This window comes from Mirounga angustirostris, unplaced genomic scaffold, assembly GCF_029215605.1.
Source record: "Mirounga angustirostris isolate CCGP_5_RB_7025 unplaced genomic scaffold, mMirAng1.0.hap1 SCAF_13, whole genome shotgun sequence".
Taxonomy (NCBI): Eukaryota; Metazoa; Chordata; class Mammalia; order Carnivora; family Phocidae; genus Mirounga; species Mirounga angustirostris.
Window position 1 is genome coordinate 26,647,294 of NW_026991721.1, and position 27,229 is coordinate 26,674,522.

At 43.5% G+C, this 27,229-nt stretch overlaps 1 protein-coding gene and 1 long non-coding RNA gene across 3 annotated transcripts in view; one reads left to right on the forward strand and one right to left on the reverse strand.

Moving 5' to 3' along the window:
• Nucleotides 1–1,064: 1,064 nt before the first annotated feature.
• On the reverse strand, nt 1,065–16,542 carry LOC123856442 (uncharacterized). Its single transcript, XR_006793718.3, has 4 exons — nt 16,406–16,542; nt 7,301–7,416; nt 2,838–2,897; nt 1,065–1,667 (listed from the first exon to the last, which is right to left on the reverse strand). It is a non-coding gene; the product is annotated as an uncharacterized LOC123856442 (long non-coding RNA).
• The window catches only part of LOC123857261 (uncharacterized), a 182,467-nt gene continuing 171,715 nt past the window's right edge, over nt 16,478–27,229 (forward strand). The window contains exons 1-2 of one of the 2 annotated variants that reach the window (XM_045893949.3): nt 16,485–16,618; nt 26,744–26,895. The gene's annotated coding sequence lies outside the window, so the exon portion shown is untranslated. Of the gene's footprint in view, nt 16,619–26,743; nt 26,896–27,229 lie in introns of both variants that reach the window. The other variant, XM_045893950.3, reaches the window with a different exon arrangement.

Sequence of the window (27,229 nt, forward strand, 5' to 3'; positions counted from 1 at the left end):
CTGGCCCCTGGTACATGTTTAATAAAGGCGTTTGGGATGAGTTGGTGCCTGGTGATTGTTTCTCTGGAGAGGTCAGAGAGGTGGTAGAGCCCTTGAGGGCAGACCTCCCCCCCTCCGCCCTTGGAAGCCCCCAGAAGCCCATGCAAACCGGGAGACGCTCTGCCTCATCCAGCCCTCTTCTAGGAGGGGTACAGTTTTGGCCTCCACCGCAGCTTAGCCAGTGCCCTGCTTTCATCAATGCCTCTGCTTCTCTCACTTCTCTTGACTTGATAAATAGAATTGAACTTTCTGGTCTGAAAGGTGCTGCCTTATTGATTCAAAAGCTGGCAACAGTGACCCCAGCACAGAAACATTTCCTGGGGATCAAATAACCAGCTCCTCTCGGCCCTCATCAATCTGCAGCCTGGCTACACGTCCACTTACTCTAGGACTTACTACCTGAACCCTAACCCGAAGTCCCCCAGGCCAGGGGATGGCCCAGATAATTTACTATCATCTTGATTTCCCAGGGTTGTAATTTAGAAGGGCTTGCTGTTGGAGGCAAGACAAAGCCTTACTTTGGTTCACTCGGGGTTCTGAGTGGTGCTACTTTCCTGGGATTAAATAATAATCCCGAGTCAAAAATACTTTGTACACACATTTTCTTGTCTGGCTTACATAAAAAGCTCGAGATAATCATGAATATCTCCAGTTCATAAATAAGGAAATAAGCTAGTAGAATTTGAATAAGATGATCCTCTGGCCAGAGATACTATTCTTAGTGATAAGAATAAATAAAATAGTAATAACAGTTATTTCTTTAGTGTTTAGTATGTGTCATTCAATACTTCATATAGATCATCTGATTAAATGGTCACACTGATGTTATAGATTATGTATTACTATTAAAATTTTGGGGGGGTGAAATAGGGGATTAAGAGTACACTGATCATGATGAGCACTGAGTAACGTATAGAATTGTTAAATCACTACATTGCACACATGAAACCAATATAACACTATATGCTAACAACACTGGGACTAAAAAAACCAAACTTAATAAAAAAAATAAAAAACACCTTCACAATAAAAGAAAAAAAATTTTTTGAATATAGTTGACACAGAGATTATGTGTTATTATGATTTTCATCTGATACTTGCAGATATTGAATCTTAGGCAAGTTAAATAACCTGCCCAGGATTCTGAAGCCCATCAGTGGTAGGGCCTATGGTCTACCTCTGGTCAATGCAGCTCCTGAACGGGTTCTCCTAGTCATTCTTCTGTGAACCCCGTTAGGACAGGGACCACTGAGCCTTCCACTGCGTCCTCAACTAGCAGCACAGAGCTAGTGCATGGAAGGGGTAATGCCTACTGTATCTGCTTCCAAATCGGATGTTCCTTTATTTAATTTTTTAATTTTTTAATTTTTATTTTTTTTCGGATGTTCTTTTAAACGTTCTGTTCTGCCTCAAAGAAGGCAACAGAGAAGGCAGATCTGTGCCATGTGTCAGGAGGCCAGTCAAGGCCGTTTCCCATCCATCACCAAGGCGTTTCATGCTCTGAGCCTCCGTGAGCTCTGCGTCAGAATGGTCGTAAGGAGAGTCACCATGCGTCAAGTACAAGGCACACCCTCACCAGCCAGCCAGGCAGTCTGCGGGCGAGCACGGAGCGGATCCTCTGCCCCACCCTGCAAGGGAGGCAGTATTATTTCTGAGAGGTCACTAGTGATTCAGAAAGTTGAAGTAATGTGGCTAAAGTCGTACAGGAACTAAGTGGTCAAGCTGGGATGGAACCCACATCACTGCCAAAAATAGACTCCATGATGTTATCTCTCTTTTTAAAAACAGCTCTACTGAGATATAAGAAACCACACAATAGGTACATTTATCGTTTAAAATGCACTGGCTTTTAGTGTAGTCACAGAGTTGTGTAACCATCACCACACTCAGTTTTGGAATATTTTCGTTACCTCCACTTCAGCTCTCTACCACCCCAACCCCACCGTACTCTCTCAGCTCTAGGCAACCACCAATCTACTCTTTGCCTCTATAGATTTGCCTATTCTGGACATTTCATAGAAAGGGATTCGTACCATATACGGTCCTTTGTGACTGGCTTCTTTTACTTAGTCTAATGTTGTCAAGGTTCATCTATATCATAGCACAGTTCAGTCCTTTGCTCCTTTTTTTACTGCTCAGTAATATTCCATTGTATGGTTGTACCACATTGTACTTATCCATTCATCAGTCTAAGGACATGGGGGCTGTTTCCGATGTTATCTCTCTTACACACCCTAGTGCCTCCCAGGGATGTCCTGAGGACCAAATAAAAATTAGACAAGAAAGCATTTTCTAACTCTCAAGTAGGAGGCAGCCATTTTTATTGAGCTGATGGAAACAAATGAGGGCCAGTTGGCTTGTTTGTTTATTTGTTTCCAACGAAGCCCGGAGGATCCTGCCTCGGTGGTTGGAAACTGAGTACCAGTATAAGAGCTGTTTGTGTTCTTATCATTGCTGGTGCCTCTTCAGCATGCTGTTCTGTGATAATAGTTTCTATCTTGACTTTTATTTTTTGCTGTAAAACAAATGATAGCAAGTGGCTCTTTAAGGGAATAGTTTTTATTTTGAGTGATTCAAAAGTCTGGCATCTAACTTTAATGGAAAACAGATCTATCTTCTGCCACTAAACTAGGGAATTGTTGACTGGAAATAATCTTACTAAACCAATTAAAAAAAACTCTTCACGGATCTTTCTCATCAGCAGTTCAGCAATTCATATATTTTTCAGATATCAGAAGGGGCTAATCTTGTGTGTGTTACTAAGGAATCCACTGAGTCTATTTTGTAAACACACTTACATGAATCCAAGAAGAAAACCAGGACAGTTAGGAAACTTGCATCCTCTTCTCTTCCTTATCCTGGGGTGAAATGAAACAGAAGTGGGAGATTATGTTCTCTTCCCCATCTTAATTTAACAAACTAGGAATTGTTTCAACCAAGCCCTGTAAAGGTTGCTTATGCTGCACAGATATTCCTCGTGTATAACACACTTTGGGGTTAGGTTTTTCAGCGGCCAATCTGAAGGTGGTATAAAAATATCCATGTAAAATCTTCCCTGTTTTCAGTGAAAGGGGGCTTCCATTATTTTCAAAAGGGGCTCTACACAATTCAACAGATTTATTGAGTGCTGACTGCGTCTGGAAAGGGACATGGAGACAGGCATACCAAGAGGAACCAGCTGGAGCATGAGAAAAGTGATCATCAAGGCCAGAAAGAAGAACTAGAGCAGGGCAGGCGTTGCGGGGAAGGGGTCTGTATTGGGACAGCAAGTAGAAGGGCCAAGATGGGCAGGAAACACTACGAGCTAGTATTTTTGTTTACACATTTACTGTTTGCTAGACACTGTGCTAAACACTTTACCCAGATTTTCTTACCCAATCACTGCAATTTAATGGTGGTATGCACCACAAATGGGTACCACAGTGGGTATAATTATTAATCCCCCTTTTAAGATGGAGACTTACTGGGGTGCCTGGGTGGCTCAGTCGTTAAGCGTCTGCCTTCGGCTCAGGTCATGATCCCAGGGTCCTGGGATCAAGCCCCGCATTGGGCTCCCTGCTTGGCGGGAAGCCTGCTTCTCCCTCTCCCACTCCCCCTGCTTGTGTTCCCTCTCTCGCTGTGTCTCCCTCTGTCAAATAAATAAATAAAATCTTTAAAAAAAACAAAACAAAAAAGGTGGAGACTTACTTACCCAAGTTACACCCTTAGTAAATGAAGGAATTCAGGCCAAGTTTCTAACCACTGCCCAAAACCACCTCTCAAGCAAACAGAAACCAGTCTATTCTGCTTCATATCAGAAAGTAGATAATGATTTTTTAAAAGGAAAATGAAATAAATTTTCTCCCTACAAATTATGCAATTTAGTTCTGAAATCTGAGTGTTGAAGAGGAAATGATCAGAGTTTTACATTTTTACCATCTGAGCATTTTTGGGCTGAACATGTTATTTCAGTGGCCCCTGGTGAAGCTGGGAACAGGATGACTATCATCTGTGATACTTCCACACCCCGCCCCTTCCCCAATATTCGGGCCCCTTCTGTATCACCTTTCAAGTCACCATCTGGCTGCCTGTTACATCCACGCTGTCCTATGTCCTAGATCTGATATTTGTTTCCTTAGATAATAGTGGAAGTAGGCTCTAGAGCTGGAAAAGACTGGGAGACATGATCTGGTCTCTCTCCCATTTTGTGGATGAGGAAAACTGAAGTCCAGAGAAGTGAATCACTCCAACTCACAGTGTTGGATAATAGGTCTCTGATGAATTGATTAATTCTTGTGTGCAACTGTGTTGGTTTTTGGAGAAACATGAAAGGGGCCCACAGAACTCCCCAGAGTCTGGGATGAAGACCATTGGTAGTTCCTAAGATAATTTAGATGATGTTCAACAGCTTTTAACTTCTCTGTCAATCCTTCTGGTTTAGGTCAAGGAGACAATTTCCATTTGGCTCTGTCTTTAATACCTAACACCTAACGCTTGGTAATCTCTCTTTTTAACAAAAAGAGAACAAAGCTGAGGCTCAGAGCCTTTGACAGACAACTAGCTAGCTAGCATCTAATAACATTGTTTTGTTTTCATTGTATTTATTATTATGCCTCTATTTTTGGCAAATGACACTGACTTTACATTTATACTACCGATGCAAACTTTCCCCTAAAACCTACCTATTTGTTTTTAAAAATAGATCTAAATTGTTAAGCAAATAATATTGCAGATGGTTCACAAATACGACAAAAATCTTCATGATGGTAAGCAAATGCCTTAAAAGCAAGAGATGTTGCTGTAAACTATTTGAATGGCAAAACGCAATGACCTGGGGCCCCTATGCAGGTCCTTGAGGTAAACAGATCTCAGATCACACTGCCCAGCTCCTTGCCTGTTTTGAGAAGGGTCATCTTTGCTTGAAGATTGGGGATAAATTGATGAATCACTTAGCATCGTCCACCCCCTGCCCCATGATACCGTCATTCCCACAGTCTGGCTTCTCCATGGTGTGCTCATCTATTTCCCTGCCCCCTCACCCCCCACTTCTCTCTCCAATCCGGCAATGGCCTCCAAATTCCCCTCTCTTCTCCCTATAGATTCTGACACTAAAGATGGCAGACAGCTCACAGGGAATTACTTCACACTGAAGAATGGGGATACACTGTGGCCTCCTTGATCAGGCTTAGGTGAATGAGAAAAAATGCTGTGTGCCATAGTGAAACAATGCTGCTGTGGGGGCCCCTGGGCCTGCCTCCCGGGAACTGCATGAGCCTTGTATGGCAAGTTGCTCTGTCTCTAGGCCTCAGTTTCCTTTCTTAGCAGCAGCTGTCCCATCAGCCCTGAAATTCTGAGTTCCAATGATCTGCCCTCCACTTACCTCACCTCTCTGCTTACAGGAAGGTGGGCTGAAGAAAGGAGGAAGAAGGACAAAGGATGGGGTGAGGACAACAGGAGTTTCCTGGCCTGTGAAATGAGAGAGCTGTGTGTAGCCATTTAGAGGCCCAAACACACAGGGTTGTTGTGAGGATTAATTAAGATATTGTCCGAAAATGTCTTACCACAATACTCCACACACAGTAGGTGCCCAAGGTGGTAGCCAGTCTTATTGTCAGAGGATTGCTGAAGAGGTGAGCCAGCTTCTAGAGACTGTGGAGGCCCCTGAAGGGCAGCAGGCTTCACCCAGGGTCATCGTATAGAGGAGTCACACCTCAGCCCATGCTGGCCTCTCCCAGGGCTGGACTGGGAAATGGGCCCATTCCCTTCCACTGGGTCTGACCAGGGACAGAGGACACAGTCAGAAAAAATAACACCAGGGAGAGAATAAGGGGAATAGAGGCCCCTGTGCAGAGGGAAAAAAAAAAAAAAAAATGACAAGGAACCAGTCAAAGGTCAGGAAATCAATTTTTTTCTCCTTACAGATCTATAAGTCTAGAGGCTTGTAAAGGTCAACGTTGTCCTTTTAAAGTACCTCCAGGATTTACATCCTGAGTAACACTTGGTTTCCTCCATGGTAAACATGAAGATCCAATTAGTTTTCCCTATAATTCAAACAGATCCGAGAAACAGGGACCTTTCCGGTTGGGAGTCAGTTTGGCTATAAAGTTTCTTGCTACGCTATTCTGAGGATGAACTTTAATCCATATCTTATCTCCTGTTTGAAAATGAACATCCCTTCTCTTCTTATCATAATGTTTCTGCTTTCTTTTTCACTTTTTTCCCCCTTTCCTGAGGAGCCTTGGCCATATTCCTTTTTGGCAATTAGAGTAAATTCTTCATACTTGGTTATTTGCTGCACTCAGTTACCTTAAGAATTTTTCTCCCTGACTTGACTCCAGAAGGCATTTTAAGGTCCTGTCAAAGCAGAATGTTGCTGGAACCCAAGCTCTCTGGGCCCTGATTCTAAGTCTTTTACAGCAATGTGAAATGGGGATCATTGAATATTTCTCTTTTTTATGGCATCCTTGACCAGGGATGAAGTCACCAATGCAGTTGTTCCAGGAACCCTGTTTACAGAGGCTGCTTCTCAGTCTCCTGGTTTCTCTCTTTCCCTCTGGGTCTACAAATCCATCCTGGTCTTTCCCAGGGGCCTGAGGGGTGAGGTGGCAATTGCCAAATATAAACATGCCCCAACTGGTCTTTCTTCTCATGCTGGGTGTGGAGCTGGTGTGCTGTCACGAAGAGGGCTAGTTCTGGATTCCTGGGGTTAGAGGATACGGAGGGGGAGAACCCCCTTTCACAGAGGGTGAGAATCAATAGCATTTAAGTGCTCCAGGTCCTTCTGAAAGGCAGGACGGAGCTCTGAATAAGAGATCTGTGTGTGAGCTAAGGAGTTGTGGGGCCTGTTTAGAAATCTCGAGGAATCTTATTTTGCTCTCTTTTGACTGAAAGAAGAGGAGTGAGCTCTTCAACAACAAGATGATATCTTGTACAAAGATCACTGGGAATGTTTGGCAGGAGATATTGGTCTCCCCAGTGCAATCCCTAGTTGACAGGGGATTCCTGATCATCATGAAAATCAACATCTACTGAGTGTTTACTATGAACAGGCCCTGTCAGAGGCACTTGACATGCATTAACTCACTTAATCTCAGAGCCTCCCTATGAGACGATTATCATCTCCATTTTACCTATACGGAAGCGAAGGCACAGACAGGCTAATTAACTTGCTCAAAGCCCAACAGGGTAGTGGCATGTGACATTACATGTGACAGTTTGGTGAGTCATATTTTTCTCCAGCTTTGGTGATTGAAAAAAAAAGGATGAATGACCATACACCTACCTAATATGGTGGATCGAGGGATGTTTTCACTGTCACTTCTTAAAAGGCCGCCATTTGGTGTTTCCTCTTTGTTGCCCATCAGTCCAGATAGGAGGTGTATCAAATCAGAATGCATTCTGAAGTTGCAAAGAACAGAAAATGCAACTCAAATGGACTTTAATAAAGGAGATTTATGAGCTCATGTAATGGCAAAACCAGGGTGATCCAGCACCTCAAGGACATTATCATGGACTCAGTTTCTTTCCGTCTTTCTGTTCTGCCTTCTGTTTGCTTTCCAGGCTTCATATGTGAGTAGTTGAGAAGGTGAGAGAGCACTTTTTTCCTAGCGTTCCAAATACAAATCCGAAGTTCACCCTGGTTGGATAACTTAGGTTGCAGCTAATCCTTGAATCAATCACCCTCCAGGCCAGGGCAGTGAAATTTTTTGACTGACTTAAGTCAACCGATGATCACCTCTGGAAGTGGGGGCAGAATCTGCATCCACTGGGCTACATGAAATACATAGGAAGACTGGATACCCAAATAAAAATCTGGGTAGAGTCAGGAAGGGGAGAACGGAGAATGGTTAGTGGGTAAATAATTTATATCCCTGAATTAATTAAAGATAATGGGTGCCTGGATGGCTCAGTTGGTTAAGCATCTGACTCTTGATTTCAGCTCAGATCATGATCTCATGGTTGTGAGATTGAGCCCCACATTGAACCCCATTTGGTTTTGTGCTGGACATGGAGCCTGCTTAAGATTCTCTCTCTTCCTCTCCCTCTGCCTGCCCCCTCACCCCTCACTATCTCTCTGTCTCAAAAAAAAAAAAAAAAAAAGATAATCATGTCCTTGGTTAAAAGTGATAGAACACCCAATGGCTGAAATATAGGAGATTATTAGTCACATTTAGTATGAAATGTGAAGGCTGGCCATTCCAGTTGGTGTAGTGGCTCAATGATGGCCCCAGGGACCTGGGCTTTTTCTGCTTTATTATACTCAGTGTTTCAACAATGGTTACACATGGCTGCTAGAGCTCCAATGTGACCCAAACAAGAAGGAAGCAGGAAGGATGGACACAAAAGGGTCCTCTCCCTATGCATCTTGTCTTTTACTGAGATAGGAAAAATCTTTCCCCAAATCCCCTAACCGTCTTTCTCTTCCATCTGACTGGCCTTAACTGGATCATATGGCCATCTAGCTGCAGAGGAGGCTGGGAAAATAAATACCCGGAATTTTTAGTCTCTGCAGTGGGAAGCTGGTGAGGAAGAAGTGGATTGAGAATGGCCTTGAGTAGTCATCTAATAATGTTTTGTTTGGGTAATTTTGTGCTAACGAAGGAAAAGCCATGTCCTAAGATCCTGCTAGTGTCCATTATAGAGAATATTATCAGGATCTGGCTTAAGGTCTTTTTAGTTAAACTCAGACTTACAGGTAGTTAGCTTTCATCCATATACCTTCAAATACAAAACTCAATGTAGCCTTAGGTATTCAAGTGTTGACATCACTGAGAGGTTTATCAGAAGCAAATTTAGGCAGCAGCCTACTTCACATTGTCAGCAGTAAATGAACACTTCACACCTACTTAAAAATCAGATGTCTAAAATAGCCTTATAAAAACTGGAAATTCCAATATAGACTGTTAATTATTCTGAAACTGGTTTTTTCTCTAGATGGCAAAAATATTTCTCTGTTAATTAATTGCCTAATCTTCAGGGCTACAAGCTCAGTCTCAAAGTACATTACAAATATCCTATCACTCAATAAATTGCAGCTAGTATCAGCAAAATATTTTTGGCTTATTTGAGGACTAGAGCAACGAAGCCAAGAAAGTGACTCGATAGATTAGGGAAACGGTAGAGTGAAAGATGCTGAGAACAATCTGATTACACACACATACATCCATTATGTTTTCAGTTTCAAACTATTCCAACTTTGGACATTTTTTTTTTCCTTCTGGCTTCCTTTGAAAAATGACATGAACGAATTTTTCACTGCAGTTGGAAGCAGACTCTGTGAGAAGAAAGAGGCCAATATTCGGGGAAACTGTGACAAATGAATCTGCTAGGAGGAAAGAAAAACTTAAAACATTCAGAGAGCTAAAGATCCAGGAGTAATTGCAGTTTGGCTGGGCAGGGCCAATATAGACTTACATTTAGCACTGACTCACAACCAACATTTCATGGTGCTTTAGCATTTATGAGGCATTTTTACTTATACTGCCAATAGGCCCAAGCTCTAATAAATCTCCATAGAGCGTATTTGGTATGTACAATTACACAGGGATGTAATAGGTTTTATTTTTGGCACCCCAGCACTTTATTCCCCATCTTCCCTTTTCTGGCAGCTGATTCAGGCCTGGCCCACCATAGTATCCATTCACCTGAACGGCTGGAGGACCAATCAGGGTCTTCCCCTGGGATTTCGATATAGAGCCAATAAAGTTATCCACTCATCCCATCAGCACCTATGTTGCAAAGCTGAAAGGGTAAGACTAGAGCTGCAGAGGGGGAGTAATGGACATGGAGAGAGCTTAGTGCCCCTCCTGGACCCAGGATCCATCTTTGCCTGAAGCCAGATCTCTTGGGATGTCCTAGTTATGCAGACTAAAAAATTCTACTTCTGGCTTGGCTAGTTTGGCTTGAGTATCTATCACTTGCATCAAGAGTCCTGGTCGATACCACCATTTACACAAGCTACAATCCATCCTGGCAGGTTCAGCTTGAATTGAGCCTCTTTGATGAAGACTTCCCCAGGGACTACCCCCTGCCCATTACTCTTTCCAGGAGCCACACCACTCACTGACTCTACCAAACAATTTGAATGGTGTTTCATGCAATCAGAATATTCTCTGATTTTTCAAATGCCTTTTCAGTTGTAATGTAAAGTCTTATGGGAATGGATAATGTAGTCTCCAATAAATAAACAGAAGTTCTGAAAGTTTTTTTGGAAGTTGTTTGGTTAGAAGCTACACATCTCTGGAGAAGTAATATAAGCAATGGTTGAATTCCCAGGCTAGCTCACAAAAGCTTATTTTATGAAAATGTGTGTACAATGGCAGAGAATAATAGAGGAGTCATGCAGAAAACTGCTGCTTGGAAAAAAGTGAGTTTGATTTGAGAAAACAAGGAGATAGAAATAGACTTTTCTGGATCATCTGGAAGAGTTTCAGAATTGTGTTTGTCTTTTTTTGGTTTGTTTGTTTTAATTTTTACCAAACTTACACGTCCATGTGGTTTGAAGAGTCAAATAGTTCAACAAAGCTTATCATAAAAAATAGCAATTTCCGGGCGCCTGGGTGGCTCAGTTGGTTAAGCGACTGCCTTCGGCTCAGGTCATGATCCTGGAGTCCCTGGATCGAGTCCCACATCGGGCTCCCTGCTCAGCAGGGAGTCTGCTTCTCCCTCTGACCCTCTTCCCTCTCATGCTCTCTGTCTCTCATTCTCTCTCTCGCAAATAAATAAAATCTTAAAAAAAAAAAAAAAAAAAAAAATCCAAAAAATAGCAATTTCCAAACCACTCCGCCTCCTCAATTTTCTGCTTCTTCAGAGACAACTGCTTTTAAATCTTTTAGTTGTTTATTTTGGTACTTAACACATGTGTCTAAGCCACTTCTTGGTTTTTCTCTAGTAGGCATTATCTACGGATTCTTAAGAATTTAGCTTTCATGATCATTTGCCTACCCTGGTACACACCACTCATCTTCTCGGTACAATTCTGTCATAGCTTTGGTTTGATCAGTGTTTCGTGGTCACATTCTCATGATGAGATACATGCAATTCACTGCTGAGCCATGCAGTATAAAAGAATACCAAGATTATTTTTTAATTTCTATGCCAATTTGAACTTTTCCCAGAAATAACGATCATCTTATTTGTTTGTTTCCTTAGGTTTTCATGTCATTATTAATGTAGCCTCCAATTATCTCCCAGTTGGCTATGTATGTTCTCAGTAAAAGACATGTTTTTCATCGATTCCTCTTTTTGGAGACATCACTTCTGGAACCTTCTGACCTGCTCCATTCTGGAATGTTGTTCTCTGTGCCCACTGGACAGCTGTTATCCTCAGACCTCCCTCCATCATTATCCTGGGGATCCTTTTGCCTTGCTTTTGAGTTAGATTTCTTGCTTCTTGTATCCCAACTCTCCTCTTTCTTGTTTCACTCCCTCATTTGGGTGGCATACCTCCTCCTCTGGTGGCTTTTTTTTTCCTTTTGGTAAAACATAACCTAACATTTACCATTCTAACCCTTTTTAAGTGTACAATTCAACGGCATTAAGCATATTCACATTATTGTGCAACCATGACTACCATCCATCTCCAAGACTCTTTACATCTTCCCAAGGTGAAATTCTTTTTTTTTTTTTTTTTAAGATTTTATTTATTTGACAGAGAGAGACACAGCGAGAGAGGGAACACAAGCAGGGGGAGTGGGAGAGGGAGAAGCAGGCTTCCCACCGAGCAGGGACCCTGATGCAGGGCTCGATCCCAGGACCCCGGGACCACAACCTGAGCCAAAGGCAGACGCTTAATGACTGAGCCACCCAGGCGCCCCCCAAGGTGAAATTCTGTACCCATTAAACAACTCCTTGTTCTCACCTCTCCACACACCCTGGTACCTAATATAGCTGGAATCATTTATTTGTCCTTAAGAAAGGGTATGTGAAAGGTAGATTTTTTTGAGTGTATGCATGTCTAAAAATATCTTTATTTTTCACTTATTGATAATTTGGCTGGATATATAATTCTGTGTTGGATGTACTTCTCACGTTTAATTTTGAAAGCACTGTTTCAGTATGGTATACCAATTAGATCTCAGAATCTGGAGCCAGACTGCCTAGTTTCAATCCCAGCTCTTACCATTTATTACCTAGATCATTTAGGCAAGTTTGTACTTTGCTCCTTTGTACCTCAGATTTCTCACCTGTAAAATGGAGGTAAGAAGAGCACCTATTTCATAGGGTTGTGGTGAGGATGAATTGTAAAGCACTTACTATAGTCCAATAGAGTTAAAATCTAGTCTAAAATATTAGCTACCATTGCCTTCCAACTTCTAGTGTTGTTGTCGAGAAGTCTGAAGCTGTTTTTGATTGTTGATCCTTTCTAGGTCACTCATTTTTTTTTTCTTTAGATGTGGTTAAAATCTATTTGTACTAATATTCTGAAATTTCATAGCGATGTTCCTTTGTGTAGGTTTATTTTAAACCGTTTTTCTGAGCACTCAAGAGGTCCTTTCAATCAGGAAACTCATGGCTTTCAATGTGTGGGGGGGAAATCCTATTGATTAATCAATAATTAATTATTTAATGATAGCCTCCCTCTATTTTTTTTTTTTTCGGTCCTTTCTTCCTGGAATACTTATCATTTCGTTGATCTGGTCTTTCCTTTATTTTCGTATATTTTCACCTATGTCTTTACGCCTTATAGTTTCATATATATAATGTTGAAGAGCTCCGCCTGTTCCTAGTTCCTTTTTTTTTTTTTAACACACTGTTTTGTTTCAAGGATTTATACCTTCTTTTATCTCTCTGAGAATCATAATTTTAAAAAATGTTTTTTTTGGGCTCAGTTGGTTAAGTGACTGCCTTCAGGCTCCTGGAGTCCCAGGATCAAGTCCTGCATCGGGCTCCCTGCTCAGCAGGGAGTCTGCTTCTCCCTCTGACCCTCCCCCCTCTCATGTGCTCTCCTCTCTCTCTCTCAAATAAATAAATAAAATCTTTTTAAAAAAATAGTTTTTCTTCTTCTTTTTCATAGTCTTTGTTTTTTTCTGTTTGCTCTTACCACATCTTTGACATTAGAATCTTCCTTCTAACATCTGGTGATTCTTGGTATCTGCTAAGTGGGCAGAAAAACGCTGATTAGAAGCTCCGTGTGTGTGGACGGGGTTTGTCCACTATGGGCTTCACCAGAGGGCAGTTTTATTGGATCTGATCAGGAGCCCTTCATGACATAGAAAGGAATCTTGCAATCTCCTCTCTGGAGGATGTATGTCAGACTTCCAGCCTGTTGGGGAAGAGGACTTGGGCAGTATTTAAATTTTCATTGAATCCTCTTATTTTTTTTTTTTTTTTTAAGATTTTACTTATTTATTTGACAGAGAGAGAGAGAGCAGGAGAGCACAGGCAGGGGGAGCGGCAGAGGGAGAGGGAGAAGCAGGCTTCCCGGAAAGCAGAGAGCCAGATGTGGGGCTTGATCCCAGGACCTTGGGAACATGACCTGAGCCGAAGGCAGCAACTTAACTGACTGAGCCACCCAGGTGCCCTTGTTTTTAATGCACTCATCCTCTCCAGAGAATAAACCTTCGGTGTTTTGCTGCCGTGGGGCGCAGTCACCCAGCTATAATGACTTGGAGAGGCTATCTAATTGATTCTTCAATACATTTCAAACTAAAGCTCTGTTTTCTGCTCTGTTCCCCAGTTCTGCAGTTCAAATAGGGATTCTTTTCTGTGTTCACTATCACCTGCTTAGGAGTTTGCTTTTGTGGTCTTCTGTCAGTTACCACTAAACTTTTTTTTTTTTAAACAAGAAGGGAGCAATTGTTCATGTTGCTCTTTTCACTTTACTCACCAAGAACATCTTTCCAGGTCAATAAATATTCTCTGAACTATGTTAATAGTTGTCTTGTATTCTTTCACATGAATGTACCATATTTATTTTACCAGCTTTCTACTGCTGGACAAATTTGGGTTATTTCCAAATTCTTGATATTGCAAGCAAGAATGTGTTAAACATTTTTGTTGCAAAAATTCTGTTTACCCCCTTAATTATTTCCTCAACTTCAATTCACTGCTCCTCTGACAGTACTACTTTAGATAGCTCATTAATTCCATGAGATGCTTTGTGAAATAAATTTTCTGCAGACAAGTATGTTTGGGATTGCTGACATTCTGTGTGGGTCAGTAGTTTAAAAAGCTCCACAGATGATTTTGTTGTACAGTGTAGTTTGGAAACCACCATGAGCACAGACTTGGCTTCCATTTTACCCAGGAAAGCTGCCCTGATTGAAGCCTGAGTGAAGCAGAAGAAAAACCAGCAGGTATCTTAGTCCATTTGGGCTTGCTATGACAGAATACCATAGACTCGGTGGCTTATAAACAACAGAAATTCCTCACAGTTCTGGAAGCTAGGATATCAAGACACTGGCAGATTTGATGTCTGGAGAGCCCATTTCCTGGTTCAGTCATCCACTAGCTGTGTCTTACATGGAAGGATAACTTTCCCAAGCCAAGATCTTATAAAGTCACTAATCCCAGCAGGTTCTGCCTTCATGACCTAATCATCTTCCAAAGACCCCACCTCCAATTACCATCACACTGGGGATGAGGTCTCGACATGAATTTTGGGGGATGCAAACATTCAGTCAAGAGCGGCAGGGCAGGAGTAGGTCTGGCTCAGAATGACAAACAGCCCAACGTTAGTAGAAGGCACTCAGCATAATCCACTTACTTTTTTTTTTTTTTTTTATCATCAGGAGGTGCTCAGAGCCCTATACAGTGGGAAGAAATGCTTTGGCATAATTTTCTTTAAAAAATTCATGAAATAAGGCAGTTTGTTTGGAAGCCAAATTTTGTAGCCTACACTAAAAAAAAAAAAAAAAAAAAAGAATAATGTTTAACACTGTTGAGAGTTTTGAGGGAGTGCTCCAGATGGAAAAACAAGCACCATATCAGCACTGTCAAATAAAGGGCCAAATCCAGTAATTCTCAAACCATACTGAACAGAAACCTCACAAGGCAAGCTTGTTAAAATGCAGATTTCTGGGCCTCATCATTTTTTTTCCCAAAGATTTTATTTATTTATTTATTTATTTGACAGAGACACAGCGAGAGAGGGAACACAAGCAGGGGGAGTGGGAGAGGGAGAAGCAGGCTTCCCACGGAGCAGGGAGCCTAATGCTGGGCTCAATCCCAGGAACCTAAGATCATGACCTGAGCCGAAGGCAGACGCTTAACGACTGAGCCACCCAGGCGCCCCTTCTGGGCCTCATCATTCTTAATCCAATTTATCATCTATAGTGTAGGCCCTAGGTCCTGAATCTCTCTACCAAGGATCCCAGGATATCTGATGTAGGTGGTCCCTGGACCACAATTTGAGAAACTGGCTTTAGACAATGCCAGAAATTACTAGGGTTGCTTGAATCTGGAAACATCTCTAGAATTCTTTGTTGGCTGTCACAGGATCTTGGGGTTGGGGCTGAGAACACTTTTTCCCATCGAACAGGGCACCAAGCCCAGAAGACATGCTGGGGTGGCCCAATTTGGAGTGGTTTTCATGGAGCAGAGGGTGCAGGCAAACATTTGGGATGAGAGGCCTTCTCACCCTCTTGTCTGGCCGGCTGTTTCCTGGGGTTACTGAAAATTCATGCAAGGCTGCGGGGATGGAAGCTATACAGGGCCTCGTAAAGGGCTCTTAAAAACTGTAATTAGAGGGGCGCCTGGGTGGCTCAGTTGGTTAGGCGACTGCCTTCGGCTCAGGTCATGATCCTGGAGTCCGGGGATGGAGTCCCGCATCGGACTCCCTGCTCAGTAGGGAGTCTGCTTCTCCCTCTGACCCTCCTCCCTCTCATGCTCTCTGTCTCTCATTAAAATAAAAAAAATAAAAAAACCCCAAAAAACAAAAAACTGTAATTAGAGAAAAGGAAAAAGTAAGTTGGCTTGCCATTTGATCCAAGGAATAGGAAGTGGCCGCTCAAAATGTGGAGCCAGGGGCACCTGGGTGGCTCAGTTGGCTAAACGGCTACCTTCTGCTCAGGTCATGATTCCAGGGTCCCGGGATCGAACCCTTCATCGGGCTCCCTGCTCGGTGGAGTCCGCTTTTCCCTCTCCCTGCCACTCTGCCTATTTGTGCTCTCTCTCTGTCAAATAAATAAATAAATACATAAATAATCTTAGAAAATGTGGAATCATATTTTTGGGGAGTCCCTCTTCTCTGCCCCTTAGCCGTTTGTAACCTAATGCTCCTCTTTCTTCTAGTCCCGTGGTCTCCGCCTTGAACAGCTCCAGAGTCTGATGAGAGCGCCCACACTCAAACCTCTGACCCCCACAAGTAGCCAACGCCTTCACCCCCGAGGCTGGGCCTGCAGTTGGGGTTCAGGCGGAGGGGGCGAGGCTCTCCCAGCTCTCTCACCAGTTTCCCGGCGCGCTCGAGAGGGGGCGCGCTCTTCGCCCGCCCAGGCCTGGCCGCGGGTCAAAGGTCGCGGGCCGAGCGGCCCACAGGCACCCGGCGCCGCGCTGCCCCGAGGCCCGCGACCCCAGCTCGGAGCGCGCCGGCCCGCCGCTTGTCACGCGCCCCCTGCCCCCGCCGGGCCCCTGGAGACCTGCGCGCCACCGGCCGCCGACGGTAAGCGCCGCGCGACCCCGCGCCAAGTTCTGGAGGCGGGCGGCGGGCGAGCTCGGCGGGTCGGGGGCTCTGCCGGCTCCTCCGCGCTCCGCTTTCCAGCCCCGACCCGCGGCGGCCCTGCGGCGGCCCTCGCGCTCCTTCTCTGCGCCGCGCGCCGGGCTGCGGCTCCGGGGCTTCACCCGCGCGCGGACCACACTCCTGGGGGCGCAGGCGCAGTGTCCCTCGTCCCCGGCTCTCTGCGCCCCGGCGGCACTTTCTGCCCTTGCGCACTTGGCCCTGGCGCGGCCCGGCCGCGGCGCTGTCTTGACAAGTACGCCCCGCTTGCCCGGCCCCGGACGAGTTGCCAGCTTTCTCTTTGCTCAGCTCACGACTCCCTTCTAGAAAACACACCGGAAGGGGGAGCTTTGGGCCGGGCGAAGCCTTTTTCTGTGCAAAACGCCCGCTTCCCGCACACCTGGTTTTAATAAGCGCCAGGGGCGAAATATGGCCGGGATCTCGAAGGATCCCCAAGAAATTCCGTCCACAGAGAGAAAGAAGGGGGCACATGGATTGTACGTGAGCCGACGCACTCACTGTACCAGGGTTTGTGAAGACCTTGTGCGCTTTTCAACTTATTTGTAGCCGGGACAGGTTGTAGGTGGCAGTGATGGTGGAACTGGGATATAAACAGTTAAAAACACATTTATTAAGATAAAGACAAGAAAATTGCACGGTTATGCACAATGTATTCTTTTCTTCCCAGTTTTAATAACAACAAAGGACTATTGAAAAACTACCGCCACCCCTTCGTATTCTCCCATCGCCTTAATCCACGTGCACACGAATTTTTTTTTTTTACATAGTTGCAGTTAGAGGTACATGGCATTCTTATTTCAAATTCTGGAACAAGGGAGGTAAATTACATCCGGACAGAACGGATGTCTTCATTAGTTCTAGGAGAAAGATCTTTCAGTGCATGAGGAGCTGGAAGTTAAAGATTGTATCGTGCTTTCAACCTATATTACAAAAGTTTAAAGGATAAAGGACATGAAAGGCTTTTTAAAAAGATCCTTGTGAGACATATAAATGTAAATATATATTCACAGACATTCTTTTTGCATCTTCCCTTAAAGCCAAGGACAAATTTCTTTCCAACATAGCACTTTGATCTTTATGCTCTTAAGGAAATAACTCTACCATGTACTACAATTTTGAGAGAACTGGTTTTTCATCAAACGTTTTTTAAACCTCTAATCAGCATTTAATCAGACAGAGGCTTCGGGGTCTTGCACTTCTGTTCTTTCTGCCTGAAATGCTTTTCCCTTGCCTTTGCTTTGCTAGCTCCTCCTCATTTAGATCTTAGCTCATATTCATTTCCCTGTCCACCCCATGGGACAATGATATTTTATTTTCTTCAAAGCACTAATCACAATCTGAAATTATTAATTTGATTATTGCTGCCTCCCCCCACCTCAATAATGCAGGGGACTTTGCTGTTTTACTTGCTGTTATATCCCAGAATTGTACCCCCCAATCCCAGTATCTGCCAGGACTGGTATTTAGTAAATAAATTTACTAAAAAACCAATCTTTGCCATATAGTATAGCCTTGGGAGCAGTTGGTGAATGTGACCCTGGAGGAAACATCTTTTTTTTTTTTTTTTAAGATTTTATTTATTTGACAGAGAGAGACAGTGAGAGAGGGAACACAAGCAGCAGGAGTCGGAGAGGGAGAAGCAGGCCTCCCGCTGAGCAGGGAGCCCGATGCGGGGCTCAATCCCAGGACCCTGGGACCATGACCTGAGCCGAAGGCAGATGCTTAATGACTTAGCCACCCAGGCGCCCCGGAAACGTCTTTCTTTAGTCTCCTGTCCCCCACCCCTTGCTTCTTTCCCTTGGTGGCTTGGGGGCAGCTGCTTTCTGATCTGCTGGCCCTTCTTTAGGGCCCCACCCACAGTGACCTAGCCCAGCCCCAGGAAGTGGGCCCTGGAGGCAGCTGAAGCCTCAGGCAGTTTTTCTGGGGCCAGATTTTGGACTAGAAAGTGGCCGGGTTTCTCCCCCAGAGGCCTGGGACTGCTGGCCACACAAACCCCCTGACCCTTTAGCACTTCTCAGTGCTTGGCTGCACGCATGAGGCTGCAAGGTTCGTGGTGGGAGCTGCTTGTGAAAAAACGCTCTGTTATTGTTGGACTCCAGGCACAGGGAATAATTAGGGGAGTGACATGCGCTAAAGTTGAGGTCTTTTCCTTGTGGGCTGGGCCATGCGGCTGCAACTGGCCTGCTTGCTGGCAAAGGCTGCGGATTCCTGCGCAGCCCTATGTGGTTCACTTCTCAGAGGAAGCCTTGATGAGGAAGAGGCTGGGAGTGGGGGCAGAACGTTTGGAATTTCCCCGTGGTTCCTTGGGGATTGATTGTTGCAGAGAACCACCCTGGCCAACACCAAGGTGAAGTGGCTGGGCCTGCTTGCCTTTTCCTCAAGGCCACACACAGCCCCTCCAGGCGCTTACAGCTGCCTGGGCCTGTGAGAGAGCTGGAGTCAGCACCTGTGGGAGGAACCATTGTTCTGGGAACTGTCAGGTGCCAGCAAGGAAGAAGCTTGTCCTTAAGCTCTGCAGTGCCCAGCACGGTGCCTGGCACATGGTGGGTGTTAAGTCTGTATTCAGTCACGTAGGGAGTGTGAGAGTGCCCTTAACACTGTGTCCAGCCTGGGTGTGTTGGAGAACAGAGACTCTGGAGGCCTACTGCTTGGGTTCAGATCACGGCAGCTCCGTGTACAAACTGTGAGCCTGCTGTTACATAGTTCCCTGTGCCCCACGCTCTGCATCTGTAGGATGCAGACAGTAATGCTCTCCACTTCGTGGGGTTGTGGGGAGGGGGAGATGTGGATGTTTTGGAAAGCACTTTGAACAGAACCTGGCACATAGTAGTAGGGTAAGTGCTAAACAAAAATTAAAAATAAAGTATGGCAGGGGTGCCTGGGTGGCTCAGTCGTTAAGCGTCTGCCTTCGGCTCAGGTCATGGTCCCAGGGTCCTGGGATCGAGCCCCGCATCGGGCTCTCTGCTCAGCGGGAAGCCTGCTTCTCCCTCTCCCACTGCCCCCTGCTTGTGCTCTCTCTCTCTCTCTCGCTGTGTCTCTCTCTGTCAAATAAATAAATAAAATCTTAAAAAAAAAAGTATGGCAAAGGTAACAGTCCTCACTGGGGAGGACAAGGAACGGGCCAATTGGGAACATGGGTTTCATTATACTGCTATTCTTTATGCTTTACACATATAAATGTTTAAATAACGGTTCAGTATATAATAAAACATTAAAGCTGCACACCTCAGTGTATCCTGTACTGCCTGTCTCTTAACACACTGAAGACTCTTGAGGCATTAATTTGTGCAGCCTGTCTTGTTCTTGTACAAGAAGGACTTCTTATGAGGGAAGAACTATTATTATTTCCAGTTTTCAGATGCAGAAACTGAGGCTGAATAACTTGCTTACGGTCTGCATTGTTAAACAGAGGAGAGCCAGGATTTAAATCTGACTCTGGGTTCTTAATTGCTGTATATGGCTTTCTTAATGTGTTACAGATAATAGGAGGTTGTATCTGAGCTTTAAAAAAATGGAATTCGTTACCCTGCCAATGTCCACTCACATAAAATTGCACACTGTGGCTTAGTTGTGTGGATCAGGATTTTCTGAATCATCTAAAATCATGTGAAAAATTGAGTACCTAGACCAGGGAGGATTTCATGTGAAATTCTGTGTCAAAACACAGAAATAAGCTGGATATGGAAATGGCTCAGTGCAAACCACCACTCCTAACCCTCTGCTTCAAATTTTATATTCACTGAAACAGCCTCCTATTCTCATAGTTCACTTAATAATAAGAAATGCTGTAAATTTTAATTTAAAATAAATGTATATAAAATGAGATGCCACTTACATGTGCTTTACTCTGTATATAGAATACATATAAAATCTTCCTATAAAACACATATTGGGATTCAATCTAAGATTTCATTAGAAAAAACGTCTGTGATGCAAGAAAGAAAAAAGAATACTATCACTGGCTTAAGGATGTAATTAAGGTTTAGGAATTTGATGGTGTGTGTTAAATGTTATTCAACAGACATTTATTAAATGCTTTTATGTATAAAGCATCATGTTAGGCATTTGGGGAAACTAACAGATGGTAGCACAGTTTTATATTCAAATTTGTTTATAGTCCTTCAATGTGGAATACTTTAAAGTTGATTTTTGAACTATACAGGTTTGAACTGTGTGGGTTCACTTAAATGTGGATATTTTTTGATAAATACAGTACTATAAATGTATTTTCTGTTCTTAAGATTTCTTTTAAAGATTTATTTATTTGAGCAAGAGAGAGTGCACGTGGGCGCCTGGGTGGCTCAGTCGGTTGAGCGACTGCCTTCGGCTCAGGTCATGATCCCAGGGTCCTGGGATCAAGTCCCACATTGGGCTCCCTGCTCTGCGGGGAGCCTGCTTCTCCCTCTCCCACTCCCCCTGCTTGTGTTCCCTCTCTCGTTGTGTCTCTCTCTGTCAAAAAAAAAAAAAAAAAAAAAAAACTTTAAAGAGAGAGTGCACGCATGCTCGCAAGTGCATGGTGGGGAGGGGCAGAGGGAGAGAGAACCCCAAGCAGACTCTGCGTTGGGTGCAGAGCCTGGCCTAGGGTTTGATCCACTATACTGAGATCACGACCTGAGCTGAAACCAAGAGGTGGAGGCTCAACGGACTACGCCACCCAGGCATGCCCCCCCTTGTGATTTTCTTAATAACGTTTTCTCTAGCTTGTTGTAATGTAAGAATACAGTATATAATACATATACCATAAAAAACACGTGTTCATAGACTAGTACAGCTTACTTGGATTTTCCACAGTGTGGTGTCAGTAACCCTAACCCCTGTGTTGTTTAAGGGTCAAAACTGTACTATTGACTATTTTGAAACTTATGACACTAAACCAAGCTGAGTGTATTATGAACTATGAGATTCCTACTATCGAAGTGTTTGGGAGAATTCAAAGAAAAGATCAATGATTTCACAAGGTCCCAGCATTTGAGCCAGATTTCAAAGATGGATAAAGACAAAGAGAGGGGTGTCTGGATGGCTCAGTTGGTTGAGCATAGGACTCTTGGTTTCAGTTCAGGTTATGATCTCAGGGTTGTGGGATTGAGCCCCGAGTCAGGCTCTGTGCTCACACGGCAGTTTGCTTGAGATTCTCTCTCTTCCTCTGCTCCTCTCCCCGCTCTCGAGTGCCCCCCCATTTAAATAAATAAATCGTTTTTTTAAAAAAGACAAGGAGAAGAGGAGTGGGTTCAAAACTGATTGAGGATGAGGCTGGTGGGGAGGGTGGGCTGGGTGTGATGGGAAACCTTGAGGTCCATTCAGGGAATGCAAAATAGTTGACTTGACTATAGGGTTAGGTTCCCTGTGGTGGGAGATGTGGCTAGGTGGGAGACGTGGCTAGGAGGGCAGGTTGGAGTGAGAACCACAAAGAATCCCACATGCTAGACTCAGGGGTCTGGTCTTCTTTATCCAGTGGGTAATGGGGAGCCACTAAAGGGTTCTAGGCATAGTTGTGACATGCTCAGCACTGTGATCTGGAACATTCTTCTGATGCTGACTGTTACGAGGGAAGAAAATAGAAATACGAAGACCAGGGAGGAGTCTACTGGGGTAGTCATCAGGACATAAACTAGTATGATGGCAAGGGACAAGGAAAAACAGGTTGATGGAAGAGGTATGGCTGGAGCTGAATTCATAGTCTGATGACTGATGGAATGTGCTGACAAAAGAAGAAATAAAAAAGACTAAAGATTTGAGATTGGATGCCACTTACAAAATAGAGGTCAAGAGGGGAAGAGCTGGGCATATTTTAAAAATGATCAATGGGTGAGGATCTGCGGAATTCAAATTTCTGGATTACAGGACTCCTCTGAGCCTTTAGAGAGAATGTATCCTCCAGCATTTCCCAGGTTTTCCCCAGAAACCCCCTCTCCTCCCCAGACTTCAAGTAAGGAGCAAGCCTAGTGCCTTGGACCTTTAGCAACATCAGTCCTACATGATAACAAGAAAACATCTCGCAGGAAGCCTTACTCCCAGGACACTGAGTTCTGGAACCCGGGTCAGTTTGCATTTGCCTATCTCTTCAAGCAGTTCTTCTAGGTCCTATTTCGTCATGCCTTGGATTTACAGCATAGGGAAAGTGCATTATCAACTTGAGAGGAAGAGGAGTGAGGCTTTCACACTTGTGCCTGAAGGGTTGGGAAGTTGTGGGGAAATTTGAATTTTCTTAGGAAGAAGGCCTGGAGGAGGTGGGAGCTCTTTTCCATTATCCCTGCTCTGCTACTGCTCTTTAGACATTGTTTCCTTTAGAACAGGTCCTTGGGTTTTGAAACATCATGTGTGCATTTAATACCAGATCATCCAAATGGACTTATCTCTAGGGCCGCTACAAGCTGTTGAAGTGACTTTGAAGGATGCAATTCCACTTAAATCAAGGGCTTCCCTTACCAGAAAGCCATCACTGATTTTTTAAAAATCAAATTATATACCCCACATAAAATTTACCATTTTAACTTTTAAGTGTACAATTCAGTGATCTTAAGTACACTGACATTGTTGTACAACCATTCACCGTCATCTGTCTCCAGAACTTTTTCATCTTCCCAAACTGAAACCCCATACCCACTAAACAATAACTCTGAATTCTTCACTCCCCACCAGCCCCTGGTGATCGCCGTTGTTTTCTCTCTATGAATTTGACTACTCTAGGGACCTCATATAAATGGAATCACACAGTATTTGTCCTTTTGTGGCTAGCTTGCTTCACTTAGCCCAATGTCTTCAAGGTTCACCCATGTTGTGGTATGGGTCAGAATTTCCTTTCTTTTTAAGGCCAAACAATATGCCATTGTATGGATAGATAGACCACACTTGTCTGTTCATTTATGTGCATATGGACCTTTGTGTTGTTTCCACCTCTCGGTGGTCTTGATGAACTTCTTTAAGCACTCCCTGCTTGGAACTTCCTTCCCCACAAGTTGGAGATGCCTTTTGAGTCTGTTTTGATTATGTTTGAATTGATAATAGAAAATCACAAGCCATCTCACTAAATCAAGATGTGAAATTGGGCTCATTAAACTTTAGAGAAGGGGCACCTGGGTGGCTCAGTCGTTAAGCGTCTGCCTTCGGCTCAGGTCATGATCCCAGGATCCTGGGATCGAGTCCCACATCGGGCTCCCTGCTCCGTGGGAAGCCTGCTTCTCCCTCTCCCACTCCCTCTGCTTGTATTCCTTCTCTCGCTGTGTCTGTGTCAAATAAATAAATAAAATCTTTAAAAAAAAAAACAACTTTAGAGAAAAAAATACTTTTAAATTCAGACTGCAAATGGATTTGGATAGCAGCAGTTCTGTATTTGACTGGGGGGCTTGGTCCCAGAAGCTCCCCAGGGAAAGGTGAGGGTCAACTCAGTTAGCAGTTCGGTGTTGGGGCCTGCTGTGCTCTCCTACATTTTTGTAAAGCCTCAAACTTTGGGGTGGAGGGGCGGAAAAGTGAGTAGGTTGGTTGGAGATCCTAGACACCACGGAAAAGAATGTGGGACCAAGGAACATGCTGCTTTGGAGGCTGCTGTTGGTTCTTAGTTTTGAGTACCAGAATCATTGGCAGAGGACTTTGGTGGAACAGGGGTATAGGGAAACCACCAGAACCCAGCGCTCAGCCCAGCTTCCCACACCATCCTTTTCTCCTTCCCCGAAGACTTTGGTTTAGAGAAAACAAAATAGTTTTGACTGAGTTATTAGGTTGGAATAACTTCAAGTCTAGTTTAATGAGTTTCTCCTCCTTTGCCAGCCTTACAGGGAATCAGTTTTATCATTTGAATTTACTGGTTCCCAAATTGTGCACCATGGCACCCAGGGGTGCTGCAGTAAACACACAGGGGTGCCGTGAGATATATTAAATTTTTAAGGGAAACACAACTATACTTGACAGTTGTGGGATGCCCAAGAACTACTAGCTCGAGGTGCTCATAGTTTCAACATTAGGTCGCGCTGCATTCCTTCCGATGGTGTCATATCTTTGTGAAGCTGGGTTTTTGGTGGTTGGAAGCTGTGATAAAAACTGACTACCTAATGAAAATCAGTGTGGAGTAGGAGATGAGAGTGGCAGTGTCCAATCTAGTGTCAAAGTTTAAGAAGTTGTATGGTGCCCAAGAGGTGTACACAGTCCATTAATAAGTAATTGTGACCGTTTAAGAATGAAATAAAAATAATTTTTTTCACTTTATGTATATTATTCTTTCAAATGGCCATGAAATTGTTAGGACATAAATACTTCGTAAGTTGTTTGGACTTTGACACTTAATAAATGGAACTGTTAAGTATTTCTTTCATCCAAGGGATGCCATAAAAAAATTACTGAGATACTAAAGGGCACCATGTACCAAGAGAATTTGGGATTCTTTGCTTTAATTTATCAGAAAATTCCCCAAATATTTACTTTTAAATATATCATGGGGCTGGAGGTGAGGTAACAAGAGAAATAAACACTTTGCTTGGAGATTTCTTAAAGTAAGTGACTTTATTTTTCTGATTATAAAATTTAATATGTATTGTTTATTTAAAAAAAATCCAGAAAGGTACAAAATAGAAAATAAAACCTCCATGTTCCCACCCCCTATTTCTCCCCCCCCTTCCCAGATATAACAGCTCTTAACATTTTGGTGGATATTCTTCCAGACTTTTATTTCTCTCACGTATATTTAAGATTAGATGTTATACAAAAATTGGATCACAGGCATTCTGTTTTGCTTATTCCTTTTTAAAATTCACTGTATCACAGCCTTCTTTCCATGTCAACATGAATAGATTTGTAATCATACATAATGCATATATATTTACTTTAAACAGGCTTACAAATAGACCTTCAAGGGAAAAAAGCCTCTCAATTCTAAAACCTAATTTATTACTAACTGGAAGAGGATTCAACTGTTACAGTAGCTCAATCATGCCCCCTTGTGGCTTGGCATGATATTTAACATTTTTCTTCAAAGATTTGCACGTAAGGCCTTGTATTCTGACCTGGAAAATACAAAAGCGAATGAAATCGGATCTATTTTAGAAACTCACAATCCATAATAGGAGATGAAATGTATAGTTAAATAACTATGGGAGGAAAGAAAAAGTAATTAGGTACATCATAAGAGAGCTACAATTAAACATCCTGTAGGAGCAGGGGTTAATCTGTCTGTGAAGATTAAGGCCTTCATGGCACGCTCACAGGGGCAGTGGTAACCACAATAATAACAGAAAATGTTTAATGAGTGCTTTTAAGCCAGATATTGTTCTTTGCACTTTTTATAGCAAAGATGGAATTTCTCTCTTCTAGGCTTTACCCAAGGGAAGGATTTCGACTCAGAGAGGTGATGAGGGAATGGAATGAAGGCAGGGGATAGTACCCTAGGTGGGGGGATGCTGCGGGAGCAAATGCGGGAGAGTCTGTACAGAGAGGACTGGGCCTTGCAGATTGCTCGGAGTGAAGTGGGAAAGGACATCAGAAAGAGGCAAGTGCCTTGAATCCCAGGCTAAGGAATGTGACCTTAATTCTGCTGACAGGTGATGGTAACCAATGATTCAAGTTTTTTGATCAGGGGAGCAATTTTATCAGAGCTGGACTTTTGGAAGATTAACTTTTCAGCGGTGTGAAAGATGAGAGGCTACTGCACCCGTCCAGGCAAGATACAATGCCACTCAGAAGAGGTGCAGCAGCAAATGGAAAGGAGACATGAATCTGAGCTTGGTTAGGAAGGTGGCAATGACAGCATCTATTTCTTGAATTTCACAGTTTAATTACTGATGTAAAGCCACAGTAACATTTGGTGAACTTTGAATGGAGGTCTTCATACCCAGTGGTTCATAGATTGATTGGCCAGTGTTCACAGGCTGATTTCCTCCTTCTCCTCCAAGAAACTAGTTATTTTAGGGACACCAGCTAGAACACATTGTTCGGCCTCTCATTTGGTAATTTTGACAGAGCTCAGGTCCTCTGGTAGGGTGTACTATTCCTAGCCATCTGCTAAATCTGCGATCGTGGCATGGTATTTGGAGAATGGTGTTACAATATGTTTCTCTTTTCCAGTGAATATGAAAGCAGAGGGAATTTGCTGAACCTGCGCAAACAGGGCTTGGGTCAGGCCAGAGGAGCTGATTCTAAGGATGAGAGATAACTGGAGATAACGAATTGCACCATCAAGGGGCCAGCAGCGCACTATTTTGTGGCCATTTAAAAAGGTGAGACAGTCAAGCGAGATGATGGGAGTTTAGTTTGCCTTCCAAAATAATCTATTTTATTTTATTTATAAGTGGTTATCAAAGAAATCCTGCCTTTAATATTATAAGCATCCAGTGCAGTGATTCTCAAAGCAAGGACACCAGGTCAGTGGTGAGCCATCAGGATCTTCTTGATGGGCTCAAGCGTATCCCATAAATGTGTAGGGTGTTATTTTATAATAAAAAGTAAGGTACATCAGCTCACATGTATCTCTAATAAAGCTAATAACAGATGATTCAGATATCTTCCTCCCAGTTCTTGATCATCACGGGCTTTCCCATGCTTATGTGGGAG